The following is a 23,490-nucleotide window of genomic DNA, read 5'->3' as shown; positions in this document are numbered from 1 at the left end:
TGCCCAAACCACTTTAATTGTTTCCTCTCTGTTTTGAGGACCAGTGGCTCATTTCAAGATTTTGTCAGATTGTTAAGATCCTTTCTCTGTATTTGAAAGTGATCCAAGTAACATTATGAAGGAACCTCATTTCTACCAGTAGTATCTGTGATCTTATCCTTTCAGTCAGTGCCCAAAGTTCATGACCATAGATGGGGCATGAGGACATACATTGACTAGTAAACTGAAAAGGACATCCTAGGATTCTACCCTAATTTCACCATCACTGTCCCACACAACTCTTACAGTATTGCTTTCTCCAAGTCCACAGAACACATATAGAGATGATTCACATATTTCTATAACCCTTCTAGTGTCTGTGCAAGGGCAAAAGGGCATTGCTCTACGGCAGAATGGAACCTTATTACCAACTATCTGCTCATTTGTCAGATGGAGTTTCCTTTCCATTACTGTGGCATACGCTTTCAGTGAGAAGATGAGGAATAGGATCACCCGATGATTGTAGCAAACCCTCTTTTCCCAATGTTTTTGAAAACAGGGTTCACTATCTCATTTTGAGACTCCAGATGTATTGTCTCTACCCTCCATACAACATTGAAAAGGCATGTTAACCACATTATATTATTCACCACTCACATATTAATATACAGTTTAGTTTACATACGACTATAATGATATGTACAGTAGTCTGTTCACCTGTACGTACACACTTTGCTATACAAATTTTGATTAAAATGCACGTACACACATAACTCTCAGATATTAAGTTTGGAGTGTTACTGATGTTCCTTCTTTCCTTCCTCCATCTGGCTACAACAAAGCACCAGTATGTGCTAGTATCCATCTACAAAGGAAAAGATACTAAACCTTCCCACATACACACACACATGCACACGCACAGACACACATACACGCACAGACTCTCACACATATGCATGCACACATACGCGCGTGCGCATGAACTCACACGCACGCGCACACACACTCACTGCCAGCCTTCGGCCAAGGTCAGTTCACCTTTTAATTTCGGAAACTACTTACCAGTGATAGGTATTTAGTTAACCAGACAATGTCCTAAAACACTAATACTCATCTCTCTTTCAGATGGCACTTTTGCAGCATGAAGGGATATAAGATGATTAAAACTGTAACTGCATTTTAGTTGCAGTTTTAAGACAGCATTGCCGCTTAGATTTTATTAGGTAGCTTTCCTGTGTGGGTGTGGCACTTGCAGTACTTCTGCTTCTGCCCTGCTGTTTATTTCTGGTTTGTGTGCTTAAAGAGACCAACTATGCTTCTTCACAGGCATTCATTGATTACATACTTTTTCCCCATTCCTCATTGTTTTCCCATATCCCTCCTCTTTCTTTTCACCCCTTCTCTAAATGGTTAATTCTGTTCACATCATCATGTCACCTGCAAACTGCACACATTCCCTTCCAGCCGCCTTGCAAATGTAATAAAAACATTAGTAAAGACTGACTGTTGATGTGCTGCTACACACAAGATATTCCATAGTCTTCTCTCCCTGCCTTTATTTAAAATAAGGGTCTATATTAGATTATCGAATATTTAGAAGTCCGAACACCATATGGTCGACATCATATGTTCGTACTCTTAAATGTTTGAACGTCAAAAAAAGAACAAAAAACAAAAAAAAAACTACCTGAAAGGTTAAACAAGAGGGCAAGCCCCCCTGCACCCCCCCCCACTCCCCTTGCTCTTTAAATATACCAACTCCGAGATCGCACTACAGTGCAGACAATGGAAAACATCCATTTCCACACTGTACAGAGATCTCCGTTGAAACGTTCGAACATTTACATGTTCGATCATATAGTGTCGACCATATGACGTTCGAACATGCAAATGTTCGTTAATATAATATAGACCCTTAAAATAACTCTGCTTTATTACTGAGCCTGATGATGACTGAAAATTCAGTAGATGAGTTTTTTCATAGGCCATGGGTTAGTCTCTGATATTCAAAAGATCCTCGCTGTCATTACCCTTTTAAGACATGCAGCCATCAATGGGAAATTATTGTAGTTCAGGCCTTCTGTCTCAGAAGCAATGTGGATATCTATAGTTCTGTGTTTCTTTCTTTTGAGAGTTTTTTTAAAGGCACAATTTCTGAACAATTTCTGAGTTGTGACTTTAAAAGCTGTGCTGCTAATGCTCTATTTAAATACTTTCTTTATCCCTTTATTTCCATCTCTCCCACTGTTACAATTTACTACTTCCGTAACCTACTTTGTACACAAAGTTATGTTTATTGCACCACAAGGTTATTTTTATGACTCAATGGCTGCATCACATGCAACATAACTGTATGTACTGTTTTTCCTATTGATTATATTTCTGTTAATATTTTTTCTCCTTAGGATCACAGCATCATAAGAAGTACAAAGCAATTGAGTCTTGCGACCACTTAAACTTTGCCAGTACCCACCCTCATAATGAACCTCCTCTATCGAGGCTGGTCAGGCCAGTTAAGCCTGGGTGCCAGTACCCACCCTCAGAATGAACCTCCTCTATTGAGGCTGGTCAGGCCAGGTAAGCCTGGGTTCCAATACCAACCCTCAGAATGAACCTCCTCTATCGAGGCTGGTCAAATCAGTTAAGCCTGGGTGCCAGTACCCACCCTCAGAATGAATGTCCTCTATCAAGGCCGGTCAGGCCAATTAAACCTGGGTGCCAGTACCCACCCTCAGAATGAGCCTCCTCTATCGAGGCTGGACAGACCAGTTAAGCCTGGGATGAATTTCTGAATACACATCCAGTCATCCTGTTCCTATCTGAAGGAAGATAATATATACTGCTGCTTAATTTGCAGTGGAAGTTTATTAAAGAGGTGAGGAAGGTACTGTGTGATGAACCTGTTTCTCCACCTTGTTTTATTTATCTATTAGTGAAGATTTACATCTCTTGTTATGGTATATGTGGGACTGTTTGAGTCTGGAGATACAAAAGATCCAGGACCACTGGGTCCCTAATGACCTGAATGATTTGAAAGACAAGGCACACATTTCACCACAGTACTCTACAGGATACTGACTAAAGGGACAGTACTTCCAGTCTTTCTGGTGGCTTAGGATTTTTAAGTTCTTGATCTTTTTAATTAGAAACATTTGGGGTCTTTCTGGTTGTTTGATATGTCTAGTGAGGTACATCCCAAAGAGGACATTGTGTTCATTAACTGGCCTAATCAATGCCGATTATAATGAGATAATGACTTATCTGGATTAGGACAAGATCCCCAAGGTGGCCAGCTGTAATAAGCATAAGGACTTCCTGACTAGTGTTATTACATGATGATCAAAGAAATGGGAATTATCAACCCCTCTACCAAGTTCTCTAACAACATTCTAATTTAGGAGTGGGATATTGTCTGCTTTCTATGTTGATGGGAGGGATAGTTTACCAAATGCAACAATGTTACATTGTTTAGCATTTAATTTAAGCCTATTACTAACACAGCAGATATTTGGGTGGCCACAGTGGTGCAGCGGTTAGCGTTGCTGCCTCACTGCAAGAGGTTCTCTGGTTCGATCCTCGGCTGGGGTGCCTTCTGTGTGGAGTCTGCATGTCCTCCCTGTGGTCATGTGGGTTTCCTCCGGGTGCTCCAGTTTCCTCCCACATCCCAAAGACATACTGTAGATGGATTGGACACTCTAAATTGGCCCTAGGCATGAGTGCGTGCATGTGTGTGCCTCCTGTGGAAGGTTGGGCTGGTAATTCGACACCTTAAACTCCACTGCCACTCATGAGCAGACAGGTGATCTGCTGTGGCGACCCCTAACTGGGAAAAGCTGAAAGAAGAAAACTAACACAGCAGGTATTTGCAAGTTTAGTTTCCTGTTGCATAGTTTGGGTGTCACCGCATCACTTGGCAATGGCTCTCAGTTTGCAGTCATCTGAAGACTTGATTAGCCAAAAGTTTCAGTTTGTGATCTACAGGTTGGAAAAGTGTATGTCAAACAGAAAGGGTACTAGCACTGAGCCTTGCAGACCCTGTAGAACACCACTAGTTACCTTAATGTTCTTTGTTGAGGCACCAGCTACTGAGAGAGAGATCCAGTACTAGGCAACCTAGGCAGTTGCCAAGGACCCACTGGTTTGGGGGGTGGCACTGGGCAGGGGGCTGCCACAACATTTAATTTAAAACAAAAAAAAATAAATAAAATTACATTTCTCCTTTAAGGATGCACTATATGTGCAATTTCTTCTTTAAGGACACACTGTGCATCTTTGCACGCACAACAACACATATTTATATGCTGGAACTGTCCTGCTTTTGCTCAAGATTGTAAGCATTAAAAAATAAAAATGGTGATGTGCAGTCCTAGATCTGAGGTGGCAAGTATAAACTCAGCATCCTACAATTGGGTGCTGAGATAAATAAAAATAAAGCAGGGTAACTTGCCTGGTAGTTGGGAGGTCCTCATTAGATTTGATTATTCTGTTATTTGGCTGGTAATTCCTTGGGATTTCCTGAAATGGTAGTGGCTTCTCCTGGTCTGGGGTGAAGAGTTCTGATCTCTAGCTTTTCCCTTTCATCCAGTTAAAGAAGAGACAAATGCTCAGTTCTTCTTTAAATTCAAAGATATTTATTGGCAGATGAGTGCTGCTTAGTTGACAGGATTTTAAACATGGAAAACTGAGTTTGCAATTATGGAGAACTGCCGAACTGTTGTGAGAGAGACATGCAAGACGTTGAGGAAGATGAGGTGTGTGTGTGTGTGTGTGTGTGTGTGTGTGTGTGTGTGTGTGTGTGTGTGTGTGTGTGTGTGTTTTCGCTAGATGAGTGAGATGTGTGTGTGTGTGTGTGTGTGTGTGTATGTTTTTGAGTAGATGAGAGGTTTGTGCATGTATGTATGTGTCCATTTAGTAGATGAGAGAGGTGTCCATTCATTAGAGGTGATTGTGTGCCCATTCAGTAAATGAGAGAGGTGTGTGTGTCTGTTAAGTAGATGAGAGAGGTGTATGTGTCCATTCAGCAGATGAGTGAGATTACAGGTGTGTGTGTGAGTGTGTGTGTGTGTGTGTGTGTGTGTGTGTGTGTGTGTGTGTGTGTGTGTGTGTGTGTGTGTGTGTGTGTGTGTGCATGTGTGTATGTGTGTGTGCATGCGTGTGTTCACTAGTTGAGTGAGATGAGAGAGATATGTGTGTGTGTGTGTGTGTGTTTTAAGTAGATAAGAGAGGTTTGTGCATATATGTATGTGCCCATTTAGTAGATGATAGACGTGTGTGTGCCCATTTAGTAGATGAGAGAGGTGTATGTGTCCACTCAGCAGGTGAGTGAGATTAGAGGTGTGTGTGCGTGTGTGTGTGTGTGTGTGTGTGTGTGTGTGTGTGTGTGTGTGTGTGTGCGCGCGCGTGTGTGCATGCATGCATGCATGCATTCAGTAAGTGAGTGAGATGAGAGAGGTGTGTGTGTCTGTTCAGCAGATGAGTGACATGAGAGAAGTGTACATCCAAAATTAAATACGTTAACAATATTACTGAATTATAAACTTGAACTGTACTTACAGAACATCCTAATAACTGGAGTGCAACATGCAGAGAGAATGATGGGAAAGAATAATGCAAACCTTGTGAGTACTTGTGAGTACTCATCTGCTGTACTTTATGGTGAGTACTTTTTCTACATCATACTTTGACAGGTACCCTTTAGTGGATGGAATAAGTGGTTTCACTCACAAGTAGTGACATCCCCTTATCACCCAAAGAAAGTTTGATGTAAACCCAAAAGAAAGGATGAAGAATTTAGTACAAAATGGCTTGGAAGGAAACTATTTTTGGAAAGGTCTAAGCCTTACTGCTGGTACCTTGCACAGACGCACAGTGTGTGTAAAATGCTCCAGTTAGGAATGGCAGGTTGGTTAATTTATTTGCTCAGGCTGGATGGCAGGTTAGTTAATTAACTTGTTCAGGCAGAAACCCTATACCTTGATTACAGGAGACAAGAGCCTTAATCTTCTACATCAGCTACTAGTCTGTCATCAAAGGGTGCATTTTCAAGGAATTGTGAGTTTCAGGGAAGAGAAGCTTACCTTTGTTCATGCTAAGTCTGTTTTCAGTGTGCAACTCTTTTGTTTAGCAAATGGCCAGAAAATTTGAATGCAGTGTTAGCAGTACAACAGTTAGCACACTTCCCTTTGATGCAGAAGGCAGTGATTCCTACTCTTACACTATGTAGATGGATTGCTGATATGTTGGGGCACTTTAAGGGCAGATGGGGGTGCTGCATTCCTGAGTGTGTCCTCCTTTGAAAGAAATGCATATGAATCTGATGTCAGTTTGTCAGACATTTCCTAATGCAATATTAAGAGCTTACCAATCTTGTTTTAGCCGCGGTGGTGGTGCTGCGGTAGCGTTGTCACCTCACAGTAAGACGCTGTCCGGTTCTATTCTCAGCTAGAGCATCTTCTGCATGGAGACATGCGTGAATGGGCGTACCTTCATTGAAGGTTGTGCGTCAGGCCTGGCAAGCTGGTACGTAAAAATCAACTGCCAATCATTAGCGGATCAGAGTTCCGCTGTGGCGACCCCTAACCGGGAAAAGCCGAAAGACACAAACAAACCAATCTTGTTTTAATGTAACATGAGCAATTTATTCAAGGGCAGTAGGCACTGAATTTGTACATCAAAACATTGAAATGTATAGCTGTTTGCCAGCAGCAACCTCTTCATTAGTTACAGATCGGAATTATTCAGATGACTTTTACTTCTGCAGAGATTGCACATATTGACCGATCTTGGTGGATTGTAATGACAGAAGCTTGAGTGACCTTTTATGGTTGAAATATTCTGAAATGGGTAGTTTTATCATCACTGGTTCATACATTTTGTTTCATTGCTTACTGGTAAAATGTTCAAAACTACAAATTTAAAACACACTCTAACAAGTGTTGCTGTATTTTACAAGGAATATAATTTAATACAATCAGGAAGGTGAATCAAAAAACACATGCAAGTATGATCCTAAAAATGTGGGCAAGGGGCCTATAGTTTGAAAACAACCCAAAGTTAAACTTAATTTGCCACTGGCCAGATGCATTTTCTTTGAATGTGGGTTTCAATGCCATTTCAATGAATATGAGTTTCAATGACAGATAAGTCTATTGTTCATGCTAAGTCTGTTTTTTATTGTGAGACAATTTTGTTTTGTTTAGTAAATGGCTATCAGTGTTTCTGCTATAAAATTCAAAATAAAAGTTTTAAATGAAATCCAAATATCTGTAGTCATTGTAGAAGTAAAGAAGAAAATAGTGTGTACACTGACAGGCTTCAACAGTATCTATGGTAACTGGGGAGAAAAAGTAATGTAACGAGATACTGGCATGGCTGTGGGAAGGGGGAGGTCCTACAGTGAGGAGCTGCTGCCAGAGGAAGCTGCTGTGGGTGCTCCCTGATCCATTACCCTGATTAGGGCCCCATTTGACCATGGTCCAGCTCTGTTGCTACCTATGCCATATGAGTTCTGTCCTTTAGCCAGTTTGCTAGCCCATCTTACCACATACAGATCTATTTTCAATACAAAGAGCTTACTAATTATGTTGGCATGGGCATATACTGTCTAGTGCCTTGGTTAGATAAAGGTATGCCATGCATGGAACATGACTGCTGTTACCAGCTTGTGTTACTCTTTCAAAGAAAATAGCCAGATTCATTATTTAGGATCTACCCTTGACAAAGTCAATCTGCTGTGGGCCTGATTACATTTTTAATGTCATAGTTAATTAGGTAATTTATGATATGATCCATGGATTTGCATATTAAACTTGTCAGGCTGATGGGCCTTTATTTCCTGGGGTGAGTAGTGGGACCCCCCTTGTGAAGTGGCACCACAAATGCTGTGTAATAAACTTCAGAGATGATCCAGTAACTAAACTCAGGTTAAGTAGTTTATGGAGAGTCTCTGTCAGGCAGGGCTTGCTTGGTACTGTTTATTAAATAGCCATGTATATTATCAGATCTCATGGAAGAAGTATTTTAAGTCTTTAGAGAACCTTTAGTACATGATCATTGATAATGGTTGGAGGGGGTCTGAGAGCTTCAGGGATAAGTGCGCATTGAATAATCATTTCTAGGGTGAAGTTGGCACTGAATTTATCAGCTAGTGTGCTAGCAATGTCCACTGGGTTAGAGGAGGTGGTGTCATCTGGAATAAGCTCTGAGCAGTGTTGGATTTTATTTCTTAATTTCTTAATGTAACTAAAGAAAGCTTTGTAGTTGTCCTTCAGATGCTAACCTAAGTTCATGGGTTGCCTTAGCAGTCATAACTTTTTTTTTTACATTTTTTTAGCGAATATTGTAATGTTATCCTTGATTTGGTGGTCATATGCTGCATACTTTAAAGTGATTTTTTTAATTGTATATATATTTTTTCTAAATTCTAATTCTAAAATATGTAATAAACTTTACATGATGATTTTCTCTCTGGGCCTCTACTAAAAAGGAACTCCTTGTAGCCCAGTTAGACTCACTGTCAACAAATGCAAATAAAGAAATAAACAAATAATGACTTAAGATTAGCAGATTCTATACCACAAATGTGACTAGGTCTTCTTAAATCAAGACAAAAGTTTCTAATACAAGTTGCCCCCATAAAGAATGCTTATATGTCCATCCACCTGAAGTTCTTGTAAAACGAAAGGCACACGTCTTCAAAAAAGATCCCATGTGTGAATTCTTCACGCTGTAGTTGCTACATTTAGTTTAACAGTTTGCCACATTGTTTCTGTATAAAATACCTAGAGTTAGGATTATTTTACAAGCATAGCTCAATGCATACACAGATTCTGATATTAATGAATAATAACATACAACAGGCATATCAATTTAAGTCTTTTGTCTTGTGACTCGGGCAAAAGTAATACAAGCAGCAACAACAAATATATCACAAACTCATAAAACTCTGAAATCGGCTTCAGCCCCCAGGGCTTTCACAGCCTTTTTTTTCATGAATAAGAGAGAGGTAACAAAAACATTAAACATATAATAAACACTGTACAATTACTCTGATATTTGGTTTGCTTGATACTTAAAGGTATGGTGTTAATAGAAAAATGTTCTGTAACAATAGGATAAGTCCTGACTCTGGCTGTAAATGCTATTCATAAGAATAGACATTCTGAGGTACTTAAAATAAGAACACCATTTTTGTTGCACAGTTACTTTGTTCTTATTTTCTACAAGTCATTTTCTCTTTTGAGAGGTATAAAGAACAATTTATTATTATTAAATATGCTTTGATGCATGCAGCTTTATGAAACTGTATGCCGAAGGAAGAAAAGAAACTTCAAACAAAAATATAATTTCAAAGCATTTTATGTCTTTTTACATTCAACATCAAGATTACAAAACAAGATATTCACAAGGTTGTAAATCTCTTAGAGACAGAAAAGGAGTAGTTTATTTTCCATTATCCAGCATGTTTATCTTGCTAATTATTTCCTGCTCTGTATCTAAAGATCACAAGTAAATAAAAAAAGTACAACAGCACCCATACTTCTTGTAAGAAACTACTGTGTGATCAAAAGCTTTCTTTCTCTCACTAATGCCTTGGACAAATTCTACTGTATATAATAAAATCCATGTATTACCTCTTTCAGGGTGCTTTAACAAGGACAAAATGCTTTATAGCACAGAATTTTATTACATTTCAGCTTCTTTTAATCCAGCTATATCATATTAGCACCCATTTGAAATCTTTCAGCATGCTATTCTCACTCATAAGCCTGTTTGAGAATTCACCCCCAGGCAGTGCAGTGTCATGATTGTTAACTCAATTTCCAGGGGAGTAGACAAGAATTTTGGAAATGGATCCCAACTTGTCCCCTAGCTTCCAAAATGTAGCTCTCTCCTTCACACTCCAAGGCAGCCTTTTTCAGTGATGAAAAATAAAACACTCCTGGCTGAATATAAGCATATATATATATATATATATATATATATATATATATATATATATATATATATATATATATATATATATGTGTGTGTGTGTGTGTGTGTGTGTGTGTGTGTGTGTGTGTGTGTGTGTATATGGCTCTACTTCAGAAGATCAGTGTTTCAGAACATTGACCTTCTAACAATAAAGACAAAATGGTCGACTGAAACATTGAAAAACAATAAAGCAGTAAAAACAAAGTAAGCCCCCCTGCACTGCCCATATTCCCTCGTAATTATGTATACCAACTCTAGGATCATATTACAGTGGGGAAAATGGAAAATTTCCTAAATGTCATTGTACTGCGATCTCAGTAAAAATACTCTTCCTGCCCTACTCTGTAGCTGACATTTCAGAACAATCAACCATTTTGTTTCAATCTTTAGAAGATAGACATTCTGAAATGCTGATCATCTGAAGGGAACCCATATATATATATATATATATATATATATATATATATATATATATATATATATATACATATATGGATTCACTTTATAAGCTCGAAATTCTGAAATCTCAAATTTCAGAATCTCGAGCCCATAAAGTAGAAAATCCAAATACCCTAAACCACACAATCACGATGTCCTAAATCCTGAAACCGCAAAACCGCAAAATTCAAACTCTCAACACTTGCAAACACCAATACAACACACACGCACACAACTAAACAACCACACACATCTACCCTTATTATATGCAGGGGGCAAGCCCCTCTGCAATCACCGCACCCCCCCTCTACTTAAATATTCTAACTCCAAGGTCGCACTACATACACACACACACACCCACACAAAACACCACCACACAAACTACATTCCTCTTGCATACACACATCGCACTAACAACACACACTAACACACGCTACAGCCCCTACCCAACACCCTTACACATAAACACTTACCTGAATCCACGAACACAGTGCAACACCAGAACCGCTAATATAAAACCTCCCACATTCAAGATTTTGAATTTCGCACTTCTGGGGTTGTGATCTTCTTATCCTTCCACTTTATGAGCTCGAGATTCTGAAATTTGAGATTTCAGATTTTCGAACTTATAAAGTGTTCCTATATGTATATATATATATATATATATATATATATATATATATATGTGTGTGTGTGTATAAAATACCCTAGCAGGTATCCTCAATGAATTCCATGTCTTTTTAATTTAAATTCCAGCGTAGTTCATCATTGTGCAGAATAGCTAAACTGCATGCCTTGCTACACCCTTGGCTGTTGCCTATCAGCTATATAGTTGAGCACTGGCCTGGGTTACTCTGGGCCTAGAATCTGCTCACATCTGTATGATTTTCTCTGGGTACTGCTGTTTACTCCTAGCTGTCAAAGACCTGGTACTTAGGTAAGTTAGTTACTCTAAGTTGATCCTAGGTTTGTAATGTGGAGTTTCCTCTGCAGGATGCCTTTGTAAGGGGGCTCAAGTTCTATAGGATTTATGCTATTAACAAAATGGATTAAAATAACAACTATCATTCCTCTTTTTCTTCATTTTGTACTTAATTTCTTCGCCCCACCACTACCCTAACTTTTATAATAATACATACATACATACAGACGACAATGAAGAAGAGTGAGGGTATTACCTCTAATATTACATTCAAATGTTACAAGCAGGTAATTGTGCTTCTTCTTCTCTTAGCCATATCAGCAATAAGCATGATCAATCACTTGCACAATACTTTGAGCAGTGCATTGAAATAGGAGAACTTTCACTTAGTATTGGAATTAATCAATAAAAGTGTTTAATGGTGGGTAACTTAACTTTTAAACTAAGAAGGTACCAAGGTTCAAAATATTTCCTATGTCCCCTTTTTTCTATTAGTTTGTACTAGCTACTTCGTATGGACATATCATGTGCTTATTGTCAAATTTGGCAGCTTAGAAAATGTTATGGTACACCTGTATTACACATTTTTTTCTAGCATATCTGGATCAGCTAAAACCCACCAGACCACCTTTACTTTGGTGTTGAAAATTAACAAAATTTTTACCTGGTTTTGTTAAAAACATAGTGCAAAAATACCCCTGTGTGGATCAGATTCCTTTAACAGAGCACGTTGACACCACTGAGCTTTTTCTTCCAAATATCAATTTGGCAAAACAAGCCCTAGTAGCAATGCTACCATGATCAAACACAGCCTTTGAAGGCTTGGTGTAAAAGGTACTACACCATAGGTTTCATATGGATGGTAAATTTGAATAACAAAACCTATTGTTTGTCAGCAGCCTGATGATCAACGCTCAGAACATCATCACTGGAAGGTTATGGGCATCTTGTAATGGCAGTAAGAATCAGAAGACAACTGAGGTGAGTGCTGGAGTTGAATCACTTTCTCCTTTTCTTCTGAGATTTTGTGATGTCTGAGTTGTTATAAAGTTTGGGAAACTGTGGGCTTGCCTCTATGTCAGGGGATACAGGGACTTCCCCCTGTAAAAAAAATATTTTGCATCCTGGGGAGTATCTCTGTTTTAAGTAGAGACCTCCCAATGTTTCTGATGTTTTAGGGATGAATAATCAGCTTTCATTTAAATGAGATGTGATCATTCATAATAAACCCATTTGAGTAATATGGCCTGCTTAGATTCACCTGTTTTGATTTTCATCTCTTCAATAAACATAGAACTCAGATAAAATAATACACAGCTTGCTATACAAAAGCATGAGCCACAATACCCCTTACCTAAAATTAACCAGTTAACAAATGCTGATAATTATTTCCTTATTCATATTTATTGCAGATGAATTAAGATATGTTTGCAAATAATACAAACTAAGTGACCATGAAGTGTTCTACAGTACAGATAATTTCTCAAGAAATCATATAATAAAATTCAGCCATAATTCATATTCTCGGAAAAATGGTAACAACATTCTGATTTTTTTTAATTTCATTATCTGCAACCATGTGACACTTTGTTATTGCTTATTATTAACATAATTCGTGATGTATTCACTTACTGTGTAGAATGCAGAATCCATTACAAAGGATGTACTTGATTTTATTGAAACTTAACTCACTAAAAATCAAATCATCTCACTAATTACAGTAAGGTATGGTTGTATCATATCTTGCACCATTTCAAGTTATCAAAAACAAAACAAGGCACAAAATTCCAGATAATAAAACATTTAAATGTCATTTGACTTATTGTACCTGGGCAATTCCAACTTCCATGTGGTTATGCAATTTTGCATTTGCTAGCCACACTCATATGGGACTGTAAGTATTAACATTTGCCCTCTGAGTCATTATCAGGGAGTACTCCTTTGCAATATGATGTCCATATGTTCATTTTGAATACTGCAGTATCCACTGAGTGCAGTTTTCAGTACTGTTCGCTAGGCAGGTCAGAAGTTGATGAGTACAAAATTGCCAAATTTTGGAACACTCTTCCTCAGCCCATCACAAAAAAATCCTGACTATTATGAGTTCAAACAACTCCTAAGAAACTACCTAGCTAGTTATTGGTTTTGCTCCTGCCATACTCCAGGCTAATTCTTCCTAGTTCCCTTACTACATCACTCCTCCTAACTTTACCCCTATCCTGCTGCTTCTAGCCTCCCCATTTTCCCTGTCTTCTCTGTGCGGAACTGCATATATGTTACTACTTCATTCTGCTGCACTGATGGACATGGGTTCATACGAACGATTGCTCATAACTGTACATGCAATTGCTACTGCGTTGGTGTTTCTGTTAATGCTTCACTCTATATATATGTGCACACTGTTATTTGAGTTTGCATTTTGTATTTGTTTTGTTTATAATTATTATTGTTAGTGTTGTTACTGTTTTGGAGCTTTTCTTCCCGGGCATGCACTGAAAATGGTCTCCTTGCCCAGTCGGACATTACCTGGCTAACAAATGTAATAATATAAATATATATATATATATAGGTTTACATCCAATTGGTCGTGCGGCCAAAGGTTGATCCGGCGGAATTCCGAACCTAATTGCCGAATCTCGTTCACGCGATTGTGCAGAATGCCATGCCACCTGCCGCAGCAAGCGGTAACATGGGTCAAGGGGGGGGTATAGTGGCCTGGCTGGCATTCGGTATTCTCGGGTTCGATGTCCGTATCTTCGATATTCCACGGTCCTGGCATTCTGCAGTCGGCATTTTCAAATTTGACCATTGGCCATACGCGCAAATGCATGTACACCATATATATATATATATATATATATATATATATATATATACACATATATATATATATATATATATATATATGTGTGTGTGTGTGTGTGTGTGTGTGGTCAGGCTTCAGGTTCTTTATTTATTTTTTACATTTGCATATTAACATATATACATTCCTGTATGAATACAGAACTGGTCAGTACATTTTTATCAGTCAAGTTGTTTCACTGATAGTTTGTTTATTATTTTTTGCCATGTTTTTCTCCCATTTCTTTCATTCTGAATGTCGCCTCAGTGCTCAATGTCTGTTTTAGAATATATTCACTTTGCATTTGTTTCATATTTTCAGAACTGCAGTATTTTTCTCATAATACTACCTCTTGTAGTAAGTTACAGATATACTAGAGACTGCAAGTGTTACCTGTCTGTCTGTTTCTCAAGTTTTGATTACCAGGTGGGTCCAGTAGATATAGGTTTCCTATTTCAGACATAAACTATGACTTTTTTCTCTCTCTGGTTGTTTTACTTGAAACCAGATTTACTTTAGAACAAGCATCTGACTGCTTGAATTTAACTCATACCTTCTCTTATCTGATTCATTAGGCAGCCTGAATTTTCACACTTTGTTCCATTACAAGGAGTTTTCTAACATTGAGGTACCAAGGTACAGAATATTTCTTAGGTCTACCTTGTTGCTATTAGCTTGTACTAGCTACTTCCTATGGGAATATAATTTCCTTATTGCTGTTGTCTATATACCATTTCCTAAGAAGTCCATTATTTATTGAGTGGGAGGTACTATGGGTGACAGAGTGACATAGTGGATAGTGTTGTTGCCTCACAGCAAGAGGTTCCCCAGTTTGGTTCCTGGCTGGGGTACCTTCTGTGCCGAGTCTTCATGTCCTCCCTGTGCTCATGTGGGTTTCCTTCGGATGCTCTGGTTTCCTCCCACATTGGGAAAAAGCGGTTGTGGATGGATGGATGGATGGATGGATGGATGGATGGATGCGGTACTATGCAGTATGGTGCTACACTTCTATTCTTTGTGTGGTACTGAAACATAAAATCATAGCTCTCAACCAGTTAGGGGCAAACTTCAACAGAATTAGGGTCAAATCCAGAAAAAAATCAGGGACACATAAAATATTAGTACTATTGACTTGAATGATTGAGAGAAAAAGAGAATGTAAATTAATATACATTTTCTGAAGGAAAAGAAGACTGTACCTCTTAATTATTGTCATTATTTATTAAGTATAATTCACCACCTTTCCACCAAATGTTACCAGTTTTCTGAGGGCTTAAGAGGGACAGAGTTAAAATATCAGTCAAAATCAGGGACATTTGAGAGGTATGCATAAAATATTGTTCCGCGCATAAGGAGAAGTCATGCAGTCTGATGAAGACAGAGCATTGTCCACTGCTCATACAGTCTGATGAAGACCGAGCCTTGTCCACTGCTCTTACAGTCTGATGAAGACAGAGCCCTGCCCACCCCTCATGCAGTCCAATAAAGACCTGCTCACCCCTCATGCAGTCCAATAAAGACAGAACCCTATCCACTTCTCATGTAGTTTGATGAAGTAAGAGCCCTGCCCATTCCTCGTGTCCTGCTACTGGTATTAGATGGAGACATGCTTGTCACTCCATGATACAGAACTGAGAAATTAAACCTGAGCCTGGTTTTTAATAGTTTTATCTAGGATGCCATTTTTTTGCATCGCTGTAAAGAAATTTAAGTCCAGGTTCATGACTTTTGGATGTAGAATACCTTGTGTTACCAGATAAGCATTTTATATCAGAGAAGTGGGGGTTACCTAAGAAAACAATTGCACAGAAAAAAAAATAAGAAGGATGCTGAAGTCTTGATCTTGGACCACTTTAAATCTTCTTTCTTATCAGCTTGAAGTTCGGTCTTCACAGTACAAATGCTGTATCCTGTTTCCCAGGATGAGGTTGTTAACAGAAAGTTGCTACTACTGTATGAGGCTGCATGCAACCCAGGTTCCACTGCCTTACAGTTACTTAGCTCTTTAATGAGATGGCTTAAGTTTTCACTTCTGGCTAAGATCATAAATACTGAATTTGACACATCTCTGAAAGAGCAAACTGGCTTAAGGTGCCTTAAATAGTAGTATGTAAACTGAATTAACAGCTCTACCCATTTAGAGAGCTTCCAATACTGAGAGGATCATACACTTAGGGGTTAAAAGCAACAGTTTTACTTCTCTTTTTATTACTCTCAGCAAGAGTGGTAACAAAATGTCAAGAGTTCCATTCTGTGTATATAAAGTTTGATCTGATAGTGCTATTTCGAATGCAGCCTTGTTCTGTGTTGTAAGCCAGCACTGTTTGATTTTATACTGATTGCATAGCTTTGGTTTTTTGATACAGTGGAATATATTATGCATTAATAAATGCTACATTACATTTGCCAAGTGGGTAAAGGGGTAGAACACTTCTCTTTGACACTGGAAGATCACAAATCTGTCTGTTCATTTCCTATGTCATGTTCTTTGAGTCATGATCCAGCGCTCAGTGGGACAGCAGTGGAGGGATGCTGCATTCATGAGGTGCCATTCATTAGAAGAAATGTTAAACCAAAGTCCCCAGATCATATTTGCTATACAGAATTAGGAACATATTTTTCTGTTTCAAATAAACTTCACATACAAATCTATAGTGTTAAAATTCTTTAATTCTCTTACAGTGTAAGAATACCTGTAGTTTCTTCATCATTGCATGAATGGCAGAGATCTCTTCCATGCTCTTGTATAACACAGACGCTTTAAGTGGCACTTAAAGTAACATATTCAACAATAGTCACCACAAAAAATCTTGATATTCACATGCGTATTTATAATTATGCTGTATTCCTTTAGTAGCTATTCTTGTACTGCTATCTAGTGACTGTTAAATATATACCCTATAATATTTGGATATAATGTATGCATGTATATCATTGTTTTAATCCACTAGTTTTCCTTCAGTATTTACTTTCTCTAGGGTTATCCTCCCTGGTATTCTGGACAGTCTGTCTGTATCCCCTGAAAACGGGGTATTCTAATTGGGATTCACTAGGTTAGCAAAATGTTAAAAAAAAAAAAACTGTAAATACTCTCCAGGACTTACATTAGAGGGTCTATTCAAATAAATTGATCTCACAGAGGGTCAAATGCATTGTGAACACCTCTTTAACAACCTTAACTTATCAGCAGAACTCCTACACCAGAGATGTTTTTCCTCAGACAGACAGCAAATGTTAGAGGTGTAACTGGGAAGAAAGAGATAATTGGGAACATATTTTCTGGGAGTGTGGTGAGCTGGTGGACTTTAAGGATTCCTTGCAGGATGCACTGTCATGGACGCTAGGTGGGGAAATTGGTGTGAAGAGGGAGATGATTCTTCTGATCTTTGATACACAGCTGAAAATGTCTAGACATGGTAAAGTCTTGCTGTGTCTAATTATGGTGGCTGCCAAAAAAAGCAATTACTAGAAAATGGAAATCAAAATCTAAACCAAATGTATTAGAAGTCGTGAATATAGTAACAGAGATAAAATAACTGGAATTGAGATCTTTAGAAAAGGGTAGGAGCAAACTATTTAGGAAAAATGGGAACTGTGGGAAGAATACATACAGAGGAGGAATGAGGTTTAAAAGAAGGTAGGACTTAAATGAGCTATGTAATGTCTGACTGAAAATGACTGGGTAGATTATAAGTGATGTATAATGTTTACAACTGGGAGTGTGTCAGTATGGCTTGTGATGTAAAATGCTTGCAACTAGGATTGTGTCAGTGTGATTTGTTTTCATTTATATAAATGTATGATTGCCTATTGTAAATGATGGCTTAAAAGAGATATTTCTTGTTTAAAAAATGCAGGAATTGAATCATTTATGTAATGTTGCTTATAGTATATGATATACAGCAATATATGTGAAGTATAAGGTTTGTAAATGTGAACATGTTAATACAGTTTGATTACTTTTATTTAAATGTAAATTTGCCTATGTCACAAGTGATAATTCAATAAAGGTGTTTTAAAAAAAATGTCCAATTGTTATTGTAGGATAGAGACTGATAATGACTGATCAATAAGGCAGGACCAGGCGTTATGTCATTATTTTTGTTAATCTGTCCATTGCGGTATAGTGTTGCAAGAGGCATAACCATCGTAAACCCTGGAAGGAAAAACTATTACTAGTTTTACAACTTGAATTTTTTTGTGATTATTTATTCTATGCTTTCTTAATTGTAATACATTTCAGACAATGACATAATGAATTCCCATCATTACATGCCTAGTTTGTTGACATATCTATTAAACTGATAAAAATCTAATATTATAGCTTTTTCGTACTAGTATGCAGGAACAAAACTGCACCTTAATCAAAATCATGGGTCGTTTTTAATCAGTTTTCAAAATTTGATACAGACATTTGTGTTTTTATTTTTAATGTTTAGTTTGCAACATATTATTTAGAAAATATGTCGTTTTTTGGTTGTTAGCATAGCGGAGCCAGAGTACTAGATGGTATCCAAAGACGTTTTGCTCATACTGAAGAGCTAATAAATAGAGTTTACTTTTTGTTATACTCTCAGCTAACAGAGCGTGGCTAATGTGGCTAAGAAGTGGATCTCAGATTAGTGTTTTACACTGAAGTACAAAGATGAAATGAGAAAAATGTTGACTGAAAACACTGTCACGGCATGTATTTAACTGCGTGATTTTTCTTTAGTGACAGGTTTATAGAGTACGTTTTAACATTCCTACAGTTACCAACAATAAAGTTCTGTGAATTTGTTTTCTTGATTTGTATTAAAACAATTTTTTGAAGATCCGGAGTTGGTAACATATAGAAAAGGAAGTATGGCGTTGATTGCAGGTGTTTGAAAAGCTTACCCTGCATTTGGTCAAGGTGCAATTTGTTGTATCATTTTTATTCCATCTTGTTGAACTGCAGTTTCTTGCTCATTGAAAGGGAGTTTGATTGCTCCATGTGTTTCCTTTCAGTGAAGCCTTTAATTGAATTTTTCTTCCTCTTCAGTTTGGACCATTTTTTTTGCAGGCACTAGTGTTATTCTTGTACTCAATTAGTGTAGGAGTTTGTATGTATCTTTTGGTTGAAGTAGGTTTTGTTTGTTTGTGTATCTGTATTTTCTGAGACACAGTAGGATCACTGTTTGTGAAAGACCACTGTGTACTGTAATGTGAAGTTTTGTTTTGTTGTTTTTTTCTTTCCTCAATTGTTATGTAATTACAGAGATAGTATGTATATGTAAGGGTTAAAAGGGGCAATGCCACTCATTCCCCTACAAAATGCTTATGTTGGTGCTGGTATATGTTTCTGAGGACTGGTTTGTTCAATGCAGTGAACTAAACAAACAATTTCTCCAAAGACTGTTAATTGATGAACTGTATAGAAGTATCTCTCAGCTGTTTATAATTTTCTGGGCTGTCCCTAATTTTAGTTCAAATCTTTGCTCTATCCCTCTTAAAACTTGACTTGGAATGTTATAAGAAAAACAAATGAATCCCACTCCATAAGTACTGATAATCATCAGTAAATAGTAATAATCATTGAAGTTATAGGAAAGTACCTATTAACTGACAGTCATTCAGAGCTCTTTGCAAAGTGTCCCTAATTTGGATTATTTTCTCTAATTATTTTTTACTTTGTCCCTAATTCTGGAGGTCAAAAGTTGACAACTATGTCTATGGGAAGAATATTATAGTTTGCGTTTTTGTGTGAAAGGTCACCAGTTTACGCTGTCAGGTTCAGAAGTGTTGAGCTTCACAAACATGTTTTACTTATGTCAGGGAATGTTCAATCTGAACATTTTGTGAACTCACAGGATGCATGACCATGGAATGCAGTGACCTGTCATACTGTACCAAGGAGATCATGGAATACAAAAAGAAAGACAGGAGGACTGAGCAGCTTTTTGGACCAGCCACTCAATGGGTGGAATAATTGCATTTATGTCCTTCTTCTGGCATTTATCTATGATTGCACATTGTGACAATTCCAGTTTTCTGGTTTTATGAAGCCTCGTTTGCTGAAAGATGTGATAACCTCTGGGCTGCTTTAATGGTTTGGTGGTGTTAGAAATCTGAGAATGTACATCCTTAGTTACTTAGGCATTACAGTGTGAACATTATTTAGAATCCGTACAGCATTTTCAGGAATTTGTTTGCAGGACTTACTGATTTAAGTTTATGGAGACTTCTATAGTTATAGATGATATGTTCTGCATTAGGTTTCAATCTTTCTCAGCTTAAAGACTATACTTCTAGACCCCCCTCCCCCATAAGTGGCCATTTTTGTTTATTTTTGTATTAAGTTGGTAACTCGATATGTGAACTTGTCTGAGGACCCTTTTCAATCATGACTAGGGCGCAAGACAGTTATACATCATTCTGAGTTTAGTAGATTCTGTTTACAGTATTTGTTTGCCATACAATGTTTGATATCCAATGCCAAAGAAAGAGTTTTGTATATGTAGTTTGATGCCATATGTTGCAGAATGAACAGTTTTACAATAAAAGCTAGACATACAATATTACAGAATGAAGAACTTAATACATTTTAACAGCATTCTAAGAATTTTGAAGTATTTACTTATTTGTATGCAAAGTGTTCTGACTGATTGTAGCAATTGGTTAGCTAATTTGTTAAGGTTTGTTAAAGTTTTGAATAATTTATTTACTTCCTCAGATCAGGGGGAGATGGATCCTATTAGCTAGGCCAGTTTAATAAGGTAAGCTGCATGGTTGTATTAAGATCCATGAAGCAAGACAATCCCATCTTTTTGAACTGTTTTTACTGGATTTTTTCATCCTTCTGCATCTTCCTATGGCTCTGTATTTAGTGCCCCCCCACACCAGTGCCAGATAAACCAGCCACGTCCTTAACCCTCCCAACTAAATCTATAGGGCTGGCGCCGACATGGAACTTGAGGGCATTCTGCAGTGTTTGACCATTCTCATCTGCTAGGGAGTTCATTTAATGCCCTACCCCTGACACTCCTACACTTTTTGGTCCATTGTGGTAAGTCTGAGGGGAGGTCACACAATGGGGATGTGTGGTGTATTGCCCCAACTCCACAGTAGCTCAGCCTTGTCCCTGCCCTATTCCCCTCTACCCCTCTTTGACATATGCTTCCTAGCATGACATCCCCAGCCTCCACCACAAGGGATCGTCACAGGACACACCCACCCACCAGGGATCCCTGCCTACTACTCCATCAAATGCCTGAACTGCTAATCGAACCTGGGTTGCCAGGGCTGTAGTCAGGACTTTATCCCTCTTTACCACCCGAGCAACCATGTTTTTGAACTTAGTTTGCTGATTTGCTTTCCAGTTAGTTGATCATGAAGGAGAAAAGCTTCACTTAAATTGTTTACTAAAATAGCATATCATTCCAAAAATGTCACTCCCCAGATCTACTTCATAACAGTCATCTGTCTAGTAAGTTACACAAGCTGGATGCGTATGCCATGTGGCCCATGCCATTTATATTTACCACAAGACTATAGCACCTTTCTCTGTCTCTTGCTCTGTCATCAGCTATGGTTCACAGCTAGTTTTGTTTTTGTTCCCAACAGAAAAGAACTGAAAATTTAAGAGTGCTGTCCTTTTCTTTGGACTGCTAATCACAAATATAATAATGTCCACAACCAATGCTAACATGATAATAGAATAACATTGCTATGAACCCTTCACTGGGATCTTCATACCTTATTTCAGTGGTATGTCTTGCTAATTCATATACACTCAAAGATCTTTAGCTACTGCAAATTCCTATATAAATGCTACTATCTATCAGCTTTCAGTCTGTAACAGTTGTTTTATTTGCCCTGTCTCTGCTAAGTGAGTCATACACTTATTCTCGTCCCATTTGCTCTCAGTACTTTGGATGTTTGACCTTTACAGCAGCACTTCACTAAGGCCACCTGCAATCCTTAAAGTCAGAATCACAGACAGAGTGCAGTTTAACATGATGCACTGCTATATTATTCATGGGATAAATAATGTGCACAGCTCTCTGTAATTTACTTAACAATGCAACTTTAAAACTACCCACTGACAGCCTTTCTGTGATACAACCAGCTAATCTCCAGCTGCCAATAGAGATCAGACTAGCTCAGTAGTTCCCTTCATACTCCCCCTTTGTTGGACCACTGGCACTCAGAAACGAGATCCCTACTTGCTGACTGACCTTGTTCCTTTGGAGCTTTGTGTTCCTTCCTGAACTTTGGTTTCTGGTAGACTACACAAATGTCTTGTCTCTGCAATACTAGGCCAGCACAGATATATATATATGTGCAACAACAAGACTATCGCATATCTGTGTCTGACTGCGGCTCTGCATGTGTGCTTTGGGGTATACATGTACCTGTATGTGTATCTATGTGTGTACTTGTGTGTACATATGTGTACATATAACTGACAAAAGTTAGACTCTTACGGCACTATAACGAACGAGAGGAGGCACATCAGAAGGGGTAGTTTTATTCTGAGCACAGAAAATCTGCTTCTGGTCCTGATTTAGCTGAGCCCTGTACTGTTAGTGGTTTACCCAACCGGCTGATAATTATACCTTTCTTGCGAGTGAATATGTGCATCTTCTGAGACTAATAAATAACTTAATCTGTGGTGAAGAGGTTTTCCATCTCTTCAGCTCTTGAAGAAACACTCAAGCTATCATAAAGAGAAGGTTTTTAATGTTATGGATTATTTTCTTTGCTGATTATCAGAAAACATCTGCAGGATATCAGACAAAGACTACTGTCACTTTTAAGGGTTTCTTCTTATGATCTATTAAGACAACAGTTACATGTTATGCATCAATAGTCATTTGGTAAAAAGTTAGAGACAATGTTAAATAAATAGGAAATAATGACACTTAGCCATTCATTTCTCTGCCAATATACCAAAAACAGTTGTTCCCATAATAAGTGTCCAGGCTGTTCTTAAAAATATCTAAACTAGTGATTACTTTAATGTAATTTGCTAGTCTGTTCCATGCATTGGCTACTCTGTCAGAGAACCAATTAGTGCACTTCTCATTCCTATAGAATGTTCTACATAGGTTGTCTGATGATTCTCTAGTACTTTTTGATAGCCCCAAACATTCCAGAGGTAGTTGTCTTTAAATGCCATATATACCCGAATAAGATCTCCTCTAAAATGTCTGAGACATTGTATGCACACAGACACACACACACACACACGCACACACACACACACACGCACACACACACACATATGCATACAAATATTTCAAGCGCTGGCATTAATGCCCTTCTAGCCTGCCAATATACCAAAAACAGTTGTTCTCATAATGTGTCTAGG

The sequence above is a fragment of the Protopterus annectens genome, chromosome 4.part1 (genome assembly GCF_019279795.1).
Source record: "Protopterus annectens isolate FY-2018-M chromosome 4.part1, PAN1.0, whole genome shotgun sequence".
NCBI lineage: Eukaryota > Metazoa > Chordata > Ceratodontiformes > Protopteridae > Protopterus > Protopterus annectens.
The sequence above is the reverse complement of the archived record's forward strand: the minus strand, read 5'-3'. Positions refer to the sequence as shown.